General features: G+C 45.9%; 1 protein-coding gene across 2 annotated transcripts in view; it reads left to right on the plus strand.

Annotated features, from left to right (window-relative positions):
- Positions 1-18,287, plus strand: part of FAM222B (family with sequence similarity 222 member B) — a 259,477-nt gene that overhangs the window by 106,649 nt on the left and 134,541 nt on the right. For both annotated transcript variants that reach the window (XM_082244835.1, XM_082244834.1), the window contains exon 3: positions 14,587-14,614. The gene's annotated coding sequence lies outside the window, so the exon portion shown is untranslated. The remainder of the gene's footprint in view (positions 1-14,586; positions 14,615-18,287) is intronic.

An 18,287-nucleotide genomic window follows, 5' to 3' on the forward strand; every position in this document is an offset into this window, starting at 1 on the left:
CTGATTCGTAAATGGGAGGGTCTCATTCATTATAACCACTTGGTGAAATCTCAGTGTTCTGATGAGTACAGTTACAGTGCTGAAATCCCCTTAGAAGAAGTAAAGTGTATTCAAACCTATGTTTCCACCTAAACGTTGCGTGATTTTGCGGCGATTTTTTTTTTGCCGCAATTTGACTGGACTTGAAGCAATGGCTGTGTAATCTTGAGGGCTATGGACCTCAAAACGCATCAAAGTTGGAACAAAGTAGTGCAGGGATCACTTTGAAGTCGTTGCGACTTGAAGTTGCACAGATATGAATGGTACTCATTGGAATTCATGGAGGACGACTTGTCATGTGACTTTGCAGTCCCAAGTCGTAGAACAATTTGCACAAGTGTGAAAGGAGCCTTACCTGGTCACCTCCACATATTTTCCGATAAATCTAGGAGCTGAAGATGGAAATATGCAGTTAGGAGTCACATGGGTTTTCTGTAGCACAAGCTGCACAAACTGTCTACTTTATCTAGTTAGGTAATCTCTGCAATTAAATAGAAACTCTGTATGTAAAAGATAAAATTGCCTGCTTTTTATCCTGCATTCTGCTTTTTGTTTTTGTGAAAATTATAACAAGATGAAAATAATAAAAGTTAAAGATTCTAAAGGTTGTAATTTAAAAAAAACAAACATGTTGTTATACTTTTTATTTCAAATTCTTTTTATTGAATTCACAATAAAGGTACAAAAAGACGCCCGCGCAGGGGCAAACAGATGGGCAGATCACGAGTATCTGGTGTAGACAGTTCCAAACACAACAAAAAAAACAAAAGAAAACATAAAAATCCTCAAAACAAGCCTGCTGCTAAAAAACACGTTATACTTAAAGTGGTTGTAACCCTTAAAAGAAAAAATAAATGCTAACACTGCAACTGTGCTCATCAGAACGCTGAGCTTTCACCAAGTGGCTCTAATGAATGAGACCCTCCCATTTATGAATCGGTCTAGAAACAAATCGTTTTTCTTGACATGCCCTGACTAGGCTGTCATGATTGGTGGTGTGCAGTGACGGCTTCCTGGCGGGATTGCTCAGGTGGATTGGGACTATGATCCGAACACGCCTGAGCCCATCCCTACTGTCGATAGGCTGATCTTTCAAAAAAAAAATGTTCAAAGATCTGAGGTGCACCTTCATAAAGACTTTAGTTATGGTCAGTTGTGTAAGGACGATCTGACTGCTGAACCATGTCTTTAGCAAAGGATTGTTGTACAAACATGCACATTGACTTCAGACAAACCTTTATGATCTGGCTTATGAGATAGCAAGGGAGAAAGAAGGTCACCAGATTATTTTAGGGGTAATCAATAAGGATTGGCCCGGAAAATACCTTTTTCTAGCCAGGCTCAGATAGGAAGGGCATACTGGCATACAATTAATTGTTGGATTGGCCAAATATTCTCTTTTTGTAGGCATTTGTAAAACAAGCCATAGACACAATGGTCAGCAGGCTTGTGAACAATGAACTTATCAACTGGAAAAATATGTATTGCAACGTACACTATATTGTCAAAAGTATTGGGACACACCTACCTTTACATGCACACAAACTATAATGGCATCCCAGTCTTATGTTGACCATACACTATATGAAAATTTGTTTAAACTCATTTTCGAAAAACGAACACTTGGCGGTGAGAGCAGACGATCGTGCCATCATGTAATCACCGAATTTTGATTGATAAATCATTCATTGTACATGAATGAATGTATTTTTTGTTCATTTTGTCACATATGCCTAGTGCAAACAGTTCGGGAGAGAAACACATTAACCTTTCAATTTATCGTTCATTCGTCTGAATTTTCTAAACTGTTCCTTTGATTTTTCAGCTCCAAAAAGTTAAAACCGATTTTCTGTTTGTGCCTTTTAAAGCGGAGTTCCACCCAAAAGTGGAACTTCCGCTTTAGGGAGTCCTGACCCCCCGACATGCCACATTTGGCATGTCATTTTTTGGGGGGGGGAGCGGGTACCTAGTTTTGACAGGTACCCGCTCCCACTTCCACTCGGAGCGCCGCGGCGCCCTGAGCGGAAGTTCTCCTTTCCCCCTCCCTCCCTGCAATCTTCTGGGACACGTCAGAGGTCCCAGAAGATTGCCGGCCAATCACGGGGCGCAGCGCGACTCGCGCATGCGCAGTGGGTACCCGGCTGTGAAGCCGCAAACTGTAACAGCCGGGTGCCCACAGCAGTGATGCCGGCGCCGAGGGAGAGGATCGAGGCTTCCGGCGGCCGCATCGCTGGACCGTTGGACAGGTGAGTAAATGGCTGGAACTCCGCTTTAACTGGACAAAAAATGAAGGAACGAACCGAATGACAGATTTTCAAATGATTTTTGGGCTAGTGTATAGCCAGCATTAATCCGTAGGATTCAATAGGGAGTTGGCCCCCCCCTTTGCAGCTATAACAACTTCAACTCTTCTAAGAAGGCTGTTCACAAAGTTTAGAATTGTGTCTATGGGAATGTGCATTTGTGAGGTCAGGCACGGATGTTGGATGAGAAGACCTGGCTTGCAGTCTCTGCTCTAATTCATCCCAAAGGTGTTCTGTTGGGTTGAGGTCAGGGCACTGCAAGCCAGTCAAGTTCCTCCACCCCAAACTCTTAAGACTGGGATGCCATTAAAGTGTATGTGTAAATGCAGGGGTCCCAATACTTTTGACAATTTAGTGTATAAATGCCATAGTGCCAAAAAATGTAGAAACAATTCTTCATGTATGGGAATTTGATTATCTTAAAGTGGAACTAAACATGGCTATCATTTACAGCCAAGGAAGTTGCGCAGGTGTGGCATATGTGAAGAAGCTAGTTGGATAACATACACAGCTGCACCAGATTTTGCACTCTCCAGTTTAAGTAAATCAACCCCAATGTGCTTGTTTAAAAAGAGTCATTGGGCACAACAATGGTTTTGTTGAGATAAAATAATTTATTGATTGAACTGTTCATTAAGTGCAATAGTTGTGTGAAAGTTGTGATTCTTTAATCCAAATGATCGTTCTATTAGACAAATGAACATTCAAATTGGCCCATTTCTTCAGAGCGCTAGCTAATTTCTACGGTTAGCCTTGGGTAAAGGACACGGTAGAGTCTGTTATTTTCAGCAAACAGATAAGGAAGTGGACTGGATTGCTGGCCTGTTTTTAAACCCTGCCTAATGAAGAGTTGCTAGGCAAATTGCATTTCAATCAGTTTAATCCTCTGGATGTCATGTACAGGTCTGCTCTTTGAGAGCTAAAGCAGCAGTCAAAAAACTGACAGCAGGTCAACTTGGAATAAATATCAGCTAATAGATGGTTAGCTTACACAGCGGCCTGTTAACAATCTCTATAACATTATGCATTAGGCATGTTACAGCATATGTCCTGGATTTGATGTTCAGCATAAAATGCATATCTTTCTCATTACAGTTCTTCCGCTTTATTCAGCAAGGGAGTTCAGTGGGTTTCAGCAGATGCAAAGGGATATACCTTTAATGTCCTTCTAAAGCATTACCTCCCTATATTTAGAACTACCAGATATCTCCTACTATCTCCCCTTTTTTGGAATTACCCCTCTTTTTCTTATGAGGCCCCTTTCACACGGACGGACCAATTGGGTCCGCCTTTCAGTTTTTTAGGTGGACTCGATCAGATTATCCATTGCCCTCTATGAAGTGGCGGGTGTCAATGAATATGTGTATGTTGAAACCCGCCGACATCTGATTCTATATTATCTGCTAAAAACAGACAGATGGGGGATCTGTTCCCCGTCTGGCGGATCAGATGACAGTCATATGGAAACGGACAGGCAGTCCTTTTCCATTTGACAGCCCATAGAGGAAAGCAGGCTGTGTCTCTGTTTGCTCTGTATAAGCAGAGCGGACACAGACCTATCATCCACCTGCGCAGCCGGGATCAGCGGACAGATTCCCTGCTGAGCAGGTGGATCCGCTGCTGGAGTCTTCCCATCTGAAAGGTGCCTTAGATATGACCCCACATTTCAAATATTTAAAAGGAACCTTTTGGAGTGTAAACATGGGATTTGCCATTGCTGACTTGTGTTTGAAGGTACATGTTCAAGGGTTTCTATTCTGATCCATTGTTTTCTACCTGATGAGTCACTGACGTGATCAAGTATGTGCATAAAAGGCATCACAATGATTTACTAACAGTATTCTTGTTCTGGGTCATGCTAATTTTACCCAAGTTGATTGGTCAGCTTGGTACATTCAACCTGCCCATACACGGTTCGAATCTCGGGCGGTTCCTGCTGAACTGGCTGAGATTCTAACCAGGTATGGCCGGCCTTACACTACTCTAACCTCCCCAACCTTAGCTAATTGCTTATCACCATGTCATAGGGGCTGAGTGGTCCTTGTGTTTACCTTTTTTCAAAGAAATTCTCTTTAGCTTTGTCTGTGTCTGCAGAGTTAGAACTTTGGGACTCAAATCGGACCGTACTACACTGAGGGTTTTCTTTTTCAGTATATGACCCCTTTTAGTTCAATCTATGTTTATTGAAAAAGAAAGAGGGCAAAACATTTCGATTGACAGAGCAGAGAACAAGAATATAAGGAACAAACAGATAAGGCAATCACAGTATACGTCAGTAATCAGCAACAGAAGCATGTTGCACAGTGAAACCTCCAGGCCCACAGGGACCCAAGTGGAGAGGATTAGTATAAGAGAACGTATCCTATCTTAGGAGGGTGCATGTCATCTGTGACAGAGAAACAAGTAACAACAGCGGTAGAAAACTCATTACAGCGGGTATCAAAAAAGGAGGTAGTCAAGGATTGAGGCCAGAAGTCTATAACAAGGCACTATGCCGGGTAATGTTGAGGAGCAACGTGTGGAAACATAGAGAAGGCAACAGTCATAGTCAATGACATATCTGCAGGGACAGAGAAAAAAGCAAGGGACTGCAGAGGCAGAAAGAGAGGCGGAGAAAGACCAGTAAATATAAGCAGGGGAGAGAGATCAGAAGGGGCTGCGTACATCCCACTATGTTCCACCGGCACCAGGCAACACTGGAGCATCGATCCAGGACTTGAAGGCATCCGAACATCGGAACATGTCCCAGGACATTCACGTGGCGGAGAACCGTTCCTCCCTTTCCCCCCTCCCGTGCCAACAAATTCTCCATGTCTCTAATTGCATCCAACTCCAGGGTCCACTCCAGCCTAGAAGGTATATGGGTGGTTTTCCAATGTCTGGGGATCACAGCCCTGACAGCTGCCAAGAAGAACCTGAGAACATCCCTCTTAATTGAGCGGAAAGAACCAGGCACCAGAGACAATAAGGCGAGTTCCGGTGTGGCTGAAATCGTGGTCGCTGGCAGTACAGAGCAATGACGTCGGTCCATAACCGGTGGATCTGTGGACAGTCCCACCAAATATGCAGAAGTGTGCCCCTAGACGACAAGCACCTCCAACAAATATCAGAGAGGGTCAACGTGTTTAGTAAAAGAAGGGCATCGGTACCATCGGGTCAGAAGCTTGTAACCCTTCTCCTGAACTCGTGTATCGGGGGACAGCGAGTGGGTCATAGCGAAGCATTTACGCCAGTCAGCATCCGAAAGGACTCGACCTAGGCCTTTGTCCCAAGCAGCAGTGTAGGTCGGACGATCAGGACGGAGAGTATTTAGAAACAGAGAGTACAGTAGGGACACCGTGTGCATGGGGGGATCGTCTTGAAGCAGGAGGGTGTCAAATGCCGATCCCCTCGAACATCAGCCAGTGAGGGCAAGGTACACACATGAGAGGGCCTGGCGCCAATGCAGCCAGCCAGCAGAGTCACCAGCCTGTGCAACGGGGTTGTGGAGGAGCAACAAGGAGGGGTCCGCTCGCAAGAGTTTGGACACACGGCGATGGTCTGTCACATTCCAGGGCCCAAACTTCGAACAGCAGACTGCCGGGGGGAACGCCGGAGTACCAAAGAAGGGCGTCATGGGACCTCAGGGATTGTAGAGTCGGCCCGTCCCATTGAGACGATCCCAAGTCCGCAGGGTCTGAGAGGTCAGGCTACCTGGGGTGGGTACCGACCCACGAAGGTGTAAGGGGGTCCACGGAAGAGCCCTGAGATCCAAGGGGGTGAGAACCTGCTCAATTTGCACCCACAATTTGTTGGGGCCCTTGTGGAACCAATCAACTAGGCGCGTCAGGGTCGCCGCACGATGGTAGAGGGCGAAGTCCGGAATACCGGTACCACCTCTGGACTTCGGGAGAAAGAGCGTCGCGTACCTCAGGCGAGGTCGATTATGGAGCCGTACGAAACGGGAAAGGGCCTTGCATAGTCTATCAAAGAAAGGGGTCGGTATAGAAACAGGTAGTGCTTGGAACAAGTATAGGAAGCGAGGGAGAATGTCCATCTTCATCACATTAATCCGTCCAAACCAATTCAACCGTTTCGAAGAGTAGGTAGAGAGATCAGAGAGGGTTTTAGTTAGGAGGGGGATAAAATTTTCAGTGAAAAGGCGGGTTGGATCCGAAGGGAGAGTGACACCCAGGTAGCGGATGGAAGACGATCCTGTCTTGAAGTGGTACGTGCTCGAAATGCGGCCAAGGGTCGACTTGGACAGGGAGATATTCAGAATTTCTGATTTGGAATGGTTCACTTTGAAGTTCCTCATTAGGCTAAAGTCAGAGAATTCGGCTAGGATCGCAGGGAAGGATCGGTGGGGTGAGGTGACATAAAGCAGCAAATCATCAGCGAACAGCGCAAGTTTGGAGTGTATGGGGCTAGTGGAAATCCCGCAACCATCAGGATTGGTCCGGAGAGCGATGACTAAGTGTTCCATCACAAGGACATACAGGAGGGGAGATAGGGGGCACCCCTGACGCGTGCCGTTGTGGATGCCGAAGGCAGAAGACAGGGACCCATTTATCTGAATTCTGGCGGAAGGGGAGTCATACAGGGCCATGATCCTAGTCAGCATCAGTGGGACAAGACCGATTTGCTCCAGGGTTAGGCGTAAAAAGTCCCAGTCCACATGGTCGAATACCTTTTCGGCATCCACCGTCAGTAAACCTAAGGGGACGTTGTGTGCGAGCATAGTCAGTGAGAAGAAGGGTCTTCAGGGTGTTGTCCCCAGCTGATCCTTATGGATGAGCCCTGGCAGGAGCGGCTTCAGATGGGTCGCCAGGATCTTTGCATAAAGTTTGAGGTCCACTCCAATCAGGGATATGGGCCTGTAGTTGGAGCACAGCGAGGGGTCCTTCCCTGGTTTCGGAATGAGGGATATGTGCGCTTCCAACGTCTAAAGTGGGAAGGCATATCCATCAGAGATGGAGTTTAAGACCCCAGCTAGGAAAGGGGCCAGGAGAGGGCTAAAGATCTTGAAGAATTTGGCTGTAAAGCCATTGGGGCCAGGACTCTTGCCAGAGGGGGTTGATGCTATAGCCGCAATTGCCTCGTCCTCCGAAATTGGTGTTTCCAGGTCTGCCACAGATTCAGGATCCAGGCATGGCAGAGCCGTCTTAGCAATATATGCAGCCTTAGCAGTGTTAGGGGCATCGTGGGAGTCGTGGGGTAGAGACGCAGAGATGTGGTACAGTGTTTGGTAAAAGTCGGTGAAAGACTGACCAATCTGGGCCGGGGTCGTTACAAGGGACCAAGAGGGGTCATGAATATGGGTGATAAAAGTGGAAGGGGTCCGCGGGTGGAGAGCGGTAGCAAGCGGGCGGCCGCATTTATCCTGAAGCTTGTACCTGTGAAGAGCCAGTTTCTGGTCATATGTGCGGGCTGAGGCTACATAGAGGTCTCTAAGTTGGGACCTGGCTGTAGATAAGTCAGCAAGGGCAGCATCAGAAGGATTGTGTCTATGGGCCGTCTCAAGCGTGCGAAGCCGAAGGGTCGCATCTGCTATAGAGGCCGACCGTGCCTTCTTGAGGCGTGTACCAAGTTGGATAAAGGTTCCTCTAAGTACGGCCTTGAGTGCCTCCCATTGTAGCGGGGGGGACGTAGGGTCGTCAGCGTGGTCCGCAAATTTTTTTTTGATGGCAGCGGAGATCGTGTCAACACAGTCTGGCCTGGCCAACAGGGGAGTCGTTAAGTCTCCAGGTCCACTCCGAAGCGGTGCGGCCGGGGGGGGTGGGGGGGAGCGTTAGGAAAATCGGAGAGTGATCAGACCAAACCACGTCAGTATCTGGGGACCAGTCTAAGCAGCCATGATCCATGAAAAAATTGTTGATTCTACTGTACGACCGATGCTCAGAGGAGAAATGGGTGTATTCCCGGGAAGTTGGGTGTAGGACCCTCCAAATGTCAACTAGGTGCATGTCATGCAGGGCACGCCTCAGGGCCTTCAGCTTCGCATACGAGAGAGACGATCGGAAGGAAGAGGTATCTAAACCAGGGTCCAGGGGGAGATTAAAGTCTCCACCCAGGATAACCCTTCCCTCCGCGAACCCGACAAGAAGCTCCAGGTACTGCAGAGCCAGGGCGACCTGATCAGTATTGGATAGGTAAAAATTGGCAACTGTATACTTCAAACCCCAGAGAGAAAACGTAACCAGTACATACCTGCCATGCGGGTCCACAACATGATCGATCAGGATGACGGGTGTTGGAATGCAACGGACACCCCTTTGGACTTCTGGACTGGATTAGAGCTATGGAACTATCTATTAAATTACCTGTTGGAACAAGAGGGGACAGAAGAGGAGCAAAAATGCGTCTCCTGTAAAAGCAGCACATTAACGCAGCGTTTGTGCATGTGGCAGAGAACCTGACCCCGTTTGGAAGCATTGTTGAGGCCCTGAACATTATAGGAGCCCAGGGCAAGCCTGGGGCGGGTACTTACCGTGTGGGCCATAGCGGGATGCATGGGGAGCGGACAGAGAAAAAGGAGGGAGAACTCCGTCAGAAGGAAAGGGTCGGAAACCAGTACTAGAGGAAAGAAGCAGATGGACAGAAGGAGTAGAGAGAAAGAAAGAGCACCAAATGAGGAGGAACTTGAGTGGAACTTAGTGGTAGACAGGGGAGGCTCCGAGGGGAGGAGCCAGGAAAGCTAAAGTGCCCAAAGCAGGGCACCATGTGATATACTCTTGACAAGCACGGATTGTGCTCAACCTATGGGGGGAGTAGTTACGAAGAAGGAGTCAGAAACTCATAGGTAGGTCCGGCTACTCAGCAGACCTGAGAAGAAACAAATGCATACACCTGAGTAAGGCAATTAAAAAATATTAAAGCTCAACATACATATACCAGAAACAGCGGAAAAGTGCAACTGCTAACAGAGGAAAGCATCAAGAACACAAACCTTAAATGCAAAAGGCTGATGCGCCAGGAGCCAGCGGTGACGATGGGAGATGAATGGCCTCCCCGAACCCCAGCTGAGCAGAACTACAGCGAAGGGCAGGGGCAAGCCTGGTGAAATATAGAAATGCCGGGAGCTGTGGAGAAAAACATAGTAAGTCACATAGGGTCAAGAGGAGGTCCGTAGGCAGGACCCAGGCAGATCAGGACAGATAGCTTGGGAGGTAGAGTGCATGTTCTTCAGGCTTCCGGGGACTGGGGTCTACGAGGTCCACGGCTATGGGAAACAGATCTGGAACGGGGGCAACGGCTCCTCTGAGGAAGAGGGCCCGGGAGCTGGGGCCTCAGTCGGTCGTCAGGGGGATCCAGCCAGTTTGGGATATCCACCGGAGCATGACCCAGGAAGGAAAAGAAGTCAGGCAACTGGTCAGGATCAGCCAGTACAAATTTGCATGACTTAAAAGTCACCTTGATGCTGAAGGGATGCCCCCATGTGTAGGTAGCTCCAATTTGGCGCAGCAGGTCTAGTATGGGTCGGACCACCCGCCGCATGTACAGGGTATTGCGGGAAAGGTCAGGGTAGAGTCGTATGGAGGAGCCATCAAAGTTCACGGGTCCCAATTGCCAGGCCTTTCGCATGATTTCTTCTTTCAAAGTATAATAATGAACCCTGCACAACACATCACGGTGGCGACCATTGCCTCTCCCACTTGGGCCTCCCACCCTGTGTACTCTATCCAGGTCAATGGGGGTGCTCTTCGCTCTTTCCAGGACTTGGTTGAGGATGGCAAGCACCGTGGGTTTGAGGTCTGCATTCGAGGTGGCTTCGGGGAGCCCCTGGATCCTGATGTTATTTCTATGGCTCCTGTTTTCCACATCATCAATGCAGAGTTGCTGTTGGCGCAAGCGTCGGAGATGGTCCCAGTGCAGTCAGGCAAGTTTCATGGACCTCCTGGGTAGCGGTCACGGATGCCACTGTGGAGTCAGTGAGGGAGATTTGCTGGCGAACTGCGTTCAGTTCAGCATGCAGTGAGAGTTCCATCTTGGAGGCCCAGGAGTCAAAGTCCAAGCGAAAAGGCGACAAGAGGGAGGCTGTTTCTGACCTGAGGGGACCCCCATCGGCATGTTGTTCCAATTCTCCACGGGAGGTAGAGGGGCAAGATGGGATGGGAGTTGAAGGCGTAGTGTCCGGGAGAGCCGCATGCCCGTTGCGGCTTGAGTCCCCATCTAGGGAGGAGGGCAAGGAAACCGAAGGGGGAGGCTTAGTTTTGCCCCCTGTGCGGCCATGAGCCATCTTGTCTGGCCTAGGAGATTGGGGTTCTGTAGACGCAGTGCAAAGGAAATAGCGTTTTATGGAGCTTTGTTGGAGTTCTGGAGAGTCAGCGGGGTGGGAATTGCCCGTCGAAATGCGGAATGCAGGTGTAGCTAGACTGAGAGGTCAGCTGCCGGAGCCGGACGGTCCCTCGGCTCAGCACTGCATGGTTGCTATCTTCAAATCAGGGGTACATAGATCCACAGATGTGATTAGGGTGTAGCGTGAATAGCAACAGCCGTCAATGCATGCATCCACACGTATAGCCACTCAAATGATCAAAAAAAAACTGCAGGGAGAGAGATAACTGTATAGTGAAGTTAAGGAATTTTCACAGATGGCTGGGAGCAATTTTCTGCAGAGCAGTGCAGAGCATCACTAACAGTCTGGCTGCAGTTAGCTGTCCTGAGTTGCTAGAGTGCCAGCCCACAGGGCATGCAGGTGGAGGTGGTGGCAGCTGTCAGAGGAGATGGGCAGGGGATGCACCTTGTCCTGGGGTCCGCAGTGGAGGCACAGTAAGAGGGTCCCACGTAGGCCGCAACTCCTGCAAAGGGGGATCCCTAGTTGTGGCAGGGATAAGCTGGGCATGCGGCTACTCAAGCTCCCTCCCAGGGTGCAGATGGGGTCTGGGGTCCTGATTCCCGGCAGGGGGGACTCCCAGGGGTGCCCAGCAAGTGCGAGGGGGCCGGGAAGATGGCGGCCGAGTGCTGGCAGGTAGGCCGCGGCCGATGGGGGAGAGGGTCCCGGAGGCACAGCGGGGCAGGTCAGGGCAGAGGGGGGCAGCACTGTGTGGCAGGATGGTGTGTAGGGATGCTGTCGGTGCCTACCTCCCCTACGGAGCTCAGGATGGCGGGTCGTGGCAGCCGTGCAGGCCTTGGTGCTCCAGGTAGGCCGCAAAGGCGGTTCTGCGGCGATCCGGGTCCGGGATCAAAAATAGAGGCACCGGGGGGACCCCAAAGACGTCCTGAATGGCGTGATAGCAGGGATAGGCTTGTAGATGCAGAGTACTAGCGGATAGCCGAGGATTAAGGCGCTGGTGCAGCGGAGCTCATTCTTCATGCGGCCATCTTGGCTGACGGCCGGACACACCCCTCATATGACCACTTTTGAGTTCTATGGGGACTACCGGTAGGTGAGCTGGAGCGGGCATTGCTGAAAATAATATTTTCCATCACAGAGGAATCAACTGCTACTGTGAAACTAAGGTAAGTTGTTTAGGAAGGATGGGAGGATTGGTTTAGAAAAAGGTAAACTTGGACTTTATGTTCAGCTCTAAATAATTGAATCTACAGGTTCCACCTTGCTTTATTCATTATGAAAACATAACCAACTCCTATCAGCTCCAGTCTATGCATGGGTACTATCTAGTGTTCCTACATCTCTTAGGGCCACATGATACACTAATAAGGTGTTGCCAATGGCAGAAGTACATCTGCCACTTTCCCTAATGAAAGCCACTGCTTTTCTGGCTGAGGCTGCAAAGCCTGACTGCTAATAAGGGAGTTGCTCTAGGTGACACCTTTTGATTTAGAAAGCAATAGATGGAGGGATGCCAAAGCAGCCAGTAAATTGAGTCTACACAATTCTGATCACTAATGTGACATAGACCTTAGGTTACTCAGTACAGTAAATCAGTGCTTATGAAATATTTTGGGCAATAATAAATTCCATAAACGGTAACCGTTTTTGCTGCCAAAAAAAAGCTGCTGTTATAACATAGTATGTACTCGATTGTTTTGCATTTTTTCTGTGGGAAAAACAACCAAAAATTCCAGCTGTCATTTAGATTTTTTTGTTAATGAACCATAGAAAAGATCAAATTTTCGAAAATCTTTTCCAGATAACTGTACGATTTTAAAGTCGCAGCTTTCTTCAGACTACTAACTTCAAAAGTTGGGTTGCCATTGTGGACTTGTGTTTTAAGCTTCATATTCCAAAGCTGTAATTTTGAGCCTGGATTCACTAATTAGTGAGCCATTGGCCCACAACCATCATATGTATAGCAGATGTCACAAGACTTCATTGGAGACATGCTTGTTCCAGGCCATTTCCTCACTAAACTGTAAAGGAAAGATGGGTTTTATACAGTGTTGACCACAGTAGAGACATTGTGCTGAAACCCTGCTTGAAACATTTGTTAATGGCAGGTTCACCGAAATGCTTATGTGATAGAGTCAGAGAATCCAGTGTGTTAGAATACAATGTGGTTTTCCCTAAAGCTTTGTAGTTTCTGTAGTTTTTGCCCTCTCTAGGGCAGGTTATAGATGGTGCAAACTTCTTTCTTGCAACCACTTTAATGGCATTCCAGTCTTAGTCTGTAGGGTTCAATATTGAGTTGGTCCACCTTTTGCAGCTATAACAGCTTCAACTCTTCATGGAAGGCTGTCCACAAGGTTTAGGAGTGTGTATATGGGAATGTTTGACCATTCTTCCAGAAGCGCATTTGTAAGGTCAGGCACTGATGTTGGGACGAGAAAGCCTTGCTTACAGTCTGCACGCTAATTTATTCCAAAGGTGTTCTATCGGGTTGAGGTCAGGACTATGTGCAGGCCAGTCAAGTTCCTCCACCTCAAACTCGCTCATCCAAGTCTTTATGTGTTTGTTTCAGGGGCTGGGCTTGTTAAGGCGTCAGCATACCAAGACATTTTGGCAATTGCATGCTCCCAAATTTGTGGGAACAATTTGGGGGGGGGGGGGTGGTGGACCCTTCCTGTTCCAACATGACTGCGCACCAGTGCACAAAGCAAGGTCCATAAAGACATGGATGAACTTGACTGGCCTGCACAGAGTCCTGACCTTAACCCCATAGAACACCTTTGGGATGAATTAGAGCGGAGACTGTGAGCCAGGTCTTCTCTTCCACATTAGTGCCTGACCTCAACAAATTAGCTCCTGGAAGAATGGTCAAACATTCCCAGAGACACACTCCTAAACTTTGTGGACAGCCTTCAAATGAGAGTTGAAGTGGTTGTATCTGCAAACGGTGGACCAACTTTTCAATATTGAATCCTACGGACTAAGACTGGGATGCCATTAATGTTCATGTTTGTGTAAAGGCAGGCATCCCAATACTTTTAGTAATATAGTGTATATGTCTGAGCATGGATATTCTGCTTTTATAAAAGAGAAGTATGGCCAAAGATTTTTTGGTCATACTGCTCTTCTGGGAAATAAGTGCACTCCTGTGACCCAGAATCAGCCATCAGCAGCTTAAACCTGCAGTTGGCTGATGTCACAGAGCTGCTGCAGGCTCTGGGAGGATCTTGACAATAACGTTGGGATTCACCCAGCTGCCATAGTGACAACTTGTGCTGTCTCTGCAAATGCTTTTCATTTTCTGAGTGAATGCAGAGTGTTCTCTGATTGAACCAGGTAGAGCATCACGCAGAGCTCTTCCTCTCCACTTCATCCAATCAGAGAATGCTTGCATAGTATATACATAGTTAAATCGATCCGATGTAACTGTATAAAATATCCATACCTGGAATTCATCTTTAAAATTAAGGAATTTTCCTCGAACACCTTGAGCATCGCAAAAAAGGGTCCTAAATGTTCTATAATAGGGGATTGTAAAAAAAAATAAAAAAAAAACACAAATACAGTGTTGTAAATGTTCAGCAAAAGGTCTTATAAAAAAACGTTTGTCAAGTACATGTGAGATGAACAGGTACGTATGTAGACAAGCATAGTGCAAATAAGTCCGAGGCGCCTATCAACTTAATGGCACCCAGACCACAGGCCTGAGAGAATGAGGTGTCCGAAAGATGTTACATGCGTCACAATAGTAGAAGATGATAAATCTAGGAAATATATTATTAATATAGGTAGCAGGAAAGAAGAACAATGAGGACATCAACATGGCTGGGGGTTATTGGTTCTTGTGCCTATTCAGCTGTATATTTCTATTCTCAGAGAGTGGTCAGTATGAATAATAATATTGTAAATGAATAAGATGTAATGAAAAAAAGAAGTACATGAAACTTACATGCTTTTATTTTTTCTTATTAGATTTACATATGAAAAAGATCAACTTAATGTAAGTAATCCTATATGTTATTCTCTGTATAATTTGTAATCAGCTACAGTATGTACGCGGGGCAGCATTTTTGATCCTCTTATCTCTTTGCTGAATGAACACAATAAGCTTTTCGCTGAAGTAATTGGTAGCCAAAGACCATGTGATCTAGGCCGCCAAGGCTTGTTGCTGTGGAACAATGATTTTTCTACTTATGGCAAAGAAAAGAGTTTTTTTTTTTTTCTACAGACTTAAAGCTTGATTAAATAATGGCATGTGTAATATACATGAAGAGGTACTTTCTATTCAAACTTCAGGCTTAATTCACAAAAGAATAAAGCATGTAGAATTTTCATTACCATGTGTTGTTTGCTTTTCTTAATATCTGAAAATAGGTATTTTTATCGCCACCACAAATACCTCCCAGTGTTTACCACCCTGAAGCCAGAGGAATTTTAAAATGGGATAAAGTGCGATAATCTTTGTGAAATACACAAATTGATAAAATAACATGTTAGTGGTAAATTAATCTGATCCATGCAGTAATACCTTTAGTGATTTCAAAACTCCATTTTTGGGGTGAAAATAAGGCTTTACAGTTAAATTCAATTTTTATGTTTGAAAATAAAAAAAACAACCAGGAGAAAACTATCAGAATAAAAACAAAAACAAATGGTAAAATAACTCAAGAATTCAGTAAATGAGCCTAAAGTCAGGTATGGCACCATGTTTAAAGCTCTTCTCCAGTTTGTCCCCCTCCCATTTTCTGTCTTTCCTTCCACATTTTAATAAAAAACAATTTATTCTGCCTCCACTGCTTTTTGAACGCCTTTTCACGGCCTGTGATGTCATGCAGTCACTAAACCAAAAGCTCTGTTTATTCTGGCTGCCTGGAGGAGGATTCTGCAGCATGTTTTTCATCACATAGTGTAAATCAAGCAGTGATCGATAGGTAAGGTGTGGTGCTGCTTATCACTAATGACCCCTGTGACACAGTAGTGACTTAGAATTTGCGGGAGACCAGGAGGCCCCCGGTCCCAGAAGTGTACATTTTTGCAACATTTCAGAAGTTATTTGTTTTGAGAGAGCAGCGTTCAACTGTGTGAACAGCGGGAAGAGTAAGTATTTTACTTTCTTCTATTTCAGGATGTTTATTTCAGGCATGTTGACATTCCTAAAAGGGCGATTTAAACGTTGCTAGTCCTAAACCTCTTTTCTCTTTCAAATAACTTTTTTTTTTTTATTGAATTGTTTTATAAGCATTACAAATTTAATTTTGTAATGTGGAACAAGAAGTGTGACCTAACAAAGCTAGCAATTAACAGTGCATCCAGAAAGTGTTCACAGTGCTTCACTTTTTCCACATTTTGTTATGTTACAGCCCTATTCCAAAATGGATTAAATTAATTTATTTCCTCACAATTCTACAAACAATACCTTATAATGACAATGTGAAAGAAGTTGGTTTGTCTGCTGCCTCAAGTCTTTGTATGAGTATGATGCTACAAGCTTGGCACATCTGAATTTGGGCAGTTTCTCCCATTCTACTTTGCAGGACCTCTCAAGCTCCCATCAGGTTGGATGGGGAGCATCAGTGCACAGCCATTTTCAGATCTCTCCAGAGATGTTCAATCAGATTCTGGTCTGAGCTCTGGCTGGGCCACTCAAGGACATTCGCAGTGTTGTAGCCACACCTTTGTTATCTTGGCTGTGTGTTTAGGATCATTGTTCACTTGGAAGATGACCCTTCGGCCGAGTCTTAGGTCCAGAGCGATTTGAGGCAGGTTTTCATCAGGAATGTCTTTGTACATTGCTGCATTCGTGTTTACCTAGATCCTGACTAGTCTCAAAGTTGCTGCCGCTGAAAAACATCCCCACAACATCATGATGCCACCACCATGCTTCACTGTAGGGATGGTATTAACCAGGTGGGGAGCGGTGCCTTGTTTTCTCCAGATATGATACTTGCTATTCAGGCTGAAGAGTTCAATCTTTGTTTTATCAGACCAGAGAATTTCTCATGATCTGAGAGTCCTTCAGGTGCCTTTTGGCAAAATCCAAGGGGGCTGCCATGTGCCTTTTTACTGAGGAGTGTCTTCCATCTGGCCACTCTACCATACAGGCCTGATTGGTGGAGTTCTGCAGAGAGGGTTGTTCTTCTCTCTCAACAAATAAACTCTGGGGCTCTGTCAGAGTGAGCATCGGGTTCTTGGTCACCTCCTGACTAAGGCCCTTCTCCCCCGATCGTTCAGTTTGGTCAGGAGTCCCACCCTAGGAATAGTTCTGGTGGTTCCAAACTTCTTCCATTTACGGATGATGGAGGCCACTGTGCTCATTGGGACCTTCAGTGCTGTAGAAAATTTTCTGTACCCTTCCCCAGATCTGTACTTCAATACAATCCTGTCTTGGAGGTCTACAGGCAATTCTTTTGACTTCATGGCTCAGTTTGTGCTCTGACATGCACGGTTAACTGTGGGACTTTATAGACAGGTGTGTACCTTTCCAAATCATGCCCAGTGAACTGAATTTATAACAGGTGGAAAGTCAAGTTGTAGAAACATCTCAAGGATGATCAGTGGAAATAGGATGCACCTAAGCTCAATTTTGAGTGTTAAGGCAAAGGCTGTGAATAAGATGAATAAAAAGGGTGCGCAGATATGAAATATAAGAGGTGTAGCAGCAACTAGAGTTCCAAAAACCTGATTTGGAATAATGTGAAAGTAAAAAATATAAGTCTAGTGCGCTTGGTGTGAATATGTACAATTAACAAACAAATGTACATTCATATATAAATAAATATAAACGGTTAGCACTGTCATGTTTACTATATTTATATATGAATGTACATTTGTTTAATTGTACACATTCACACCAAGTGCACTAGACTTATATTTTTCAAAAGCTGTGAATACTTATGTACATGTGATTTTTTTTATTTTTTTATTTTTATTCCCACACACCACCACCAACACATCAGCGGACCCCCCAGCTGCCGCAACCATAATGGCCACGGACACGTGCTCTGCAACATCTAGGAGTACGGATGGGCTTGCCCTCTACTCACCTACAATTCCCAAGCAAGCCAATACCTTTCTTCCCTCCTCAGCCGTGGCCAGCTCTAGCCTCTCTGTTCCTTCCAGCGGTGCAGCCTGGTAAATGGCCTGTCACTGCCTTGTAGCTGACACTAAAGCTTGGTACACACTGAGAAAATCTGATGAAAAATACCTCTTTTGAAGCAATTATATGATAATCTGATCGTTAGTACACAATTACGACTGTTAATGCAAAACTATCCGAAGAGACAAACTCGATAATTTTTAGAATATGATACAAGAAATAACCATTTTTGTTCAATACATTTTCGCCCAAAAAAAAAAAAAATCAGAAGATCAAGACCATGCATGCTCGGAAATGAAAGAATACATTAAACAGTACAACACATTACATCAATTCCAAAGTTGTATTCTGTCCTACGGGAATTTTCGTAACTTTAGTAACGTATTGGTTTTCAATATGAAACTAGCATGCAAAAAGAAATAAAACGAATGATCCTTTGTCCGATATTCTCATCGTGTGTACAAGGCTTTAATGCCCCAGATCTAGCTCACATCTAACAGTCCCTCCTGACCAGGGAAGAATTAACCTCATTTGCTGCCCAAATACAGTCCACTCCGAAAGCAGTTCTTACTGAACT

Source organism: Pelophylax lessonae, assembly GCF_965119305.1.
Source record: "Pelophylax lessonae genome assembly, chromosome: 2".
NCBI lineage: Eukaryota > Metazoa > Chordata > Amphibia > Anura > Ranidae > Pelophylax > Pelophylax lessonae.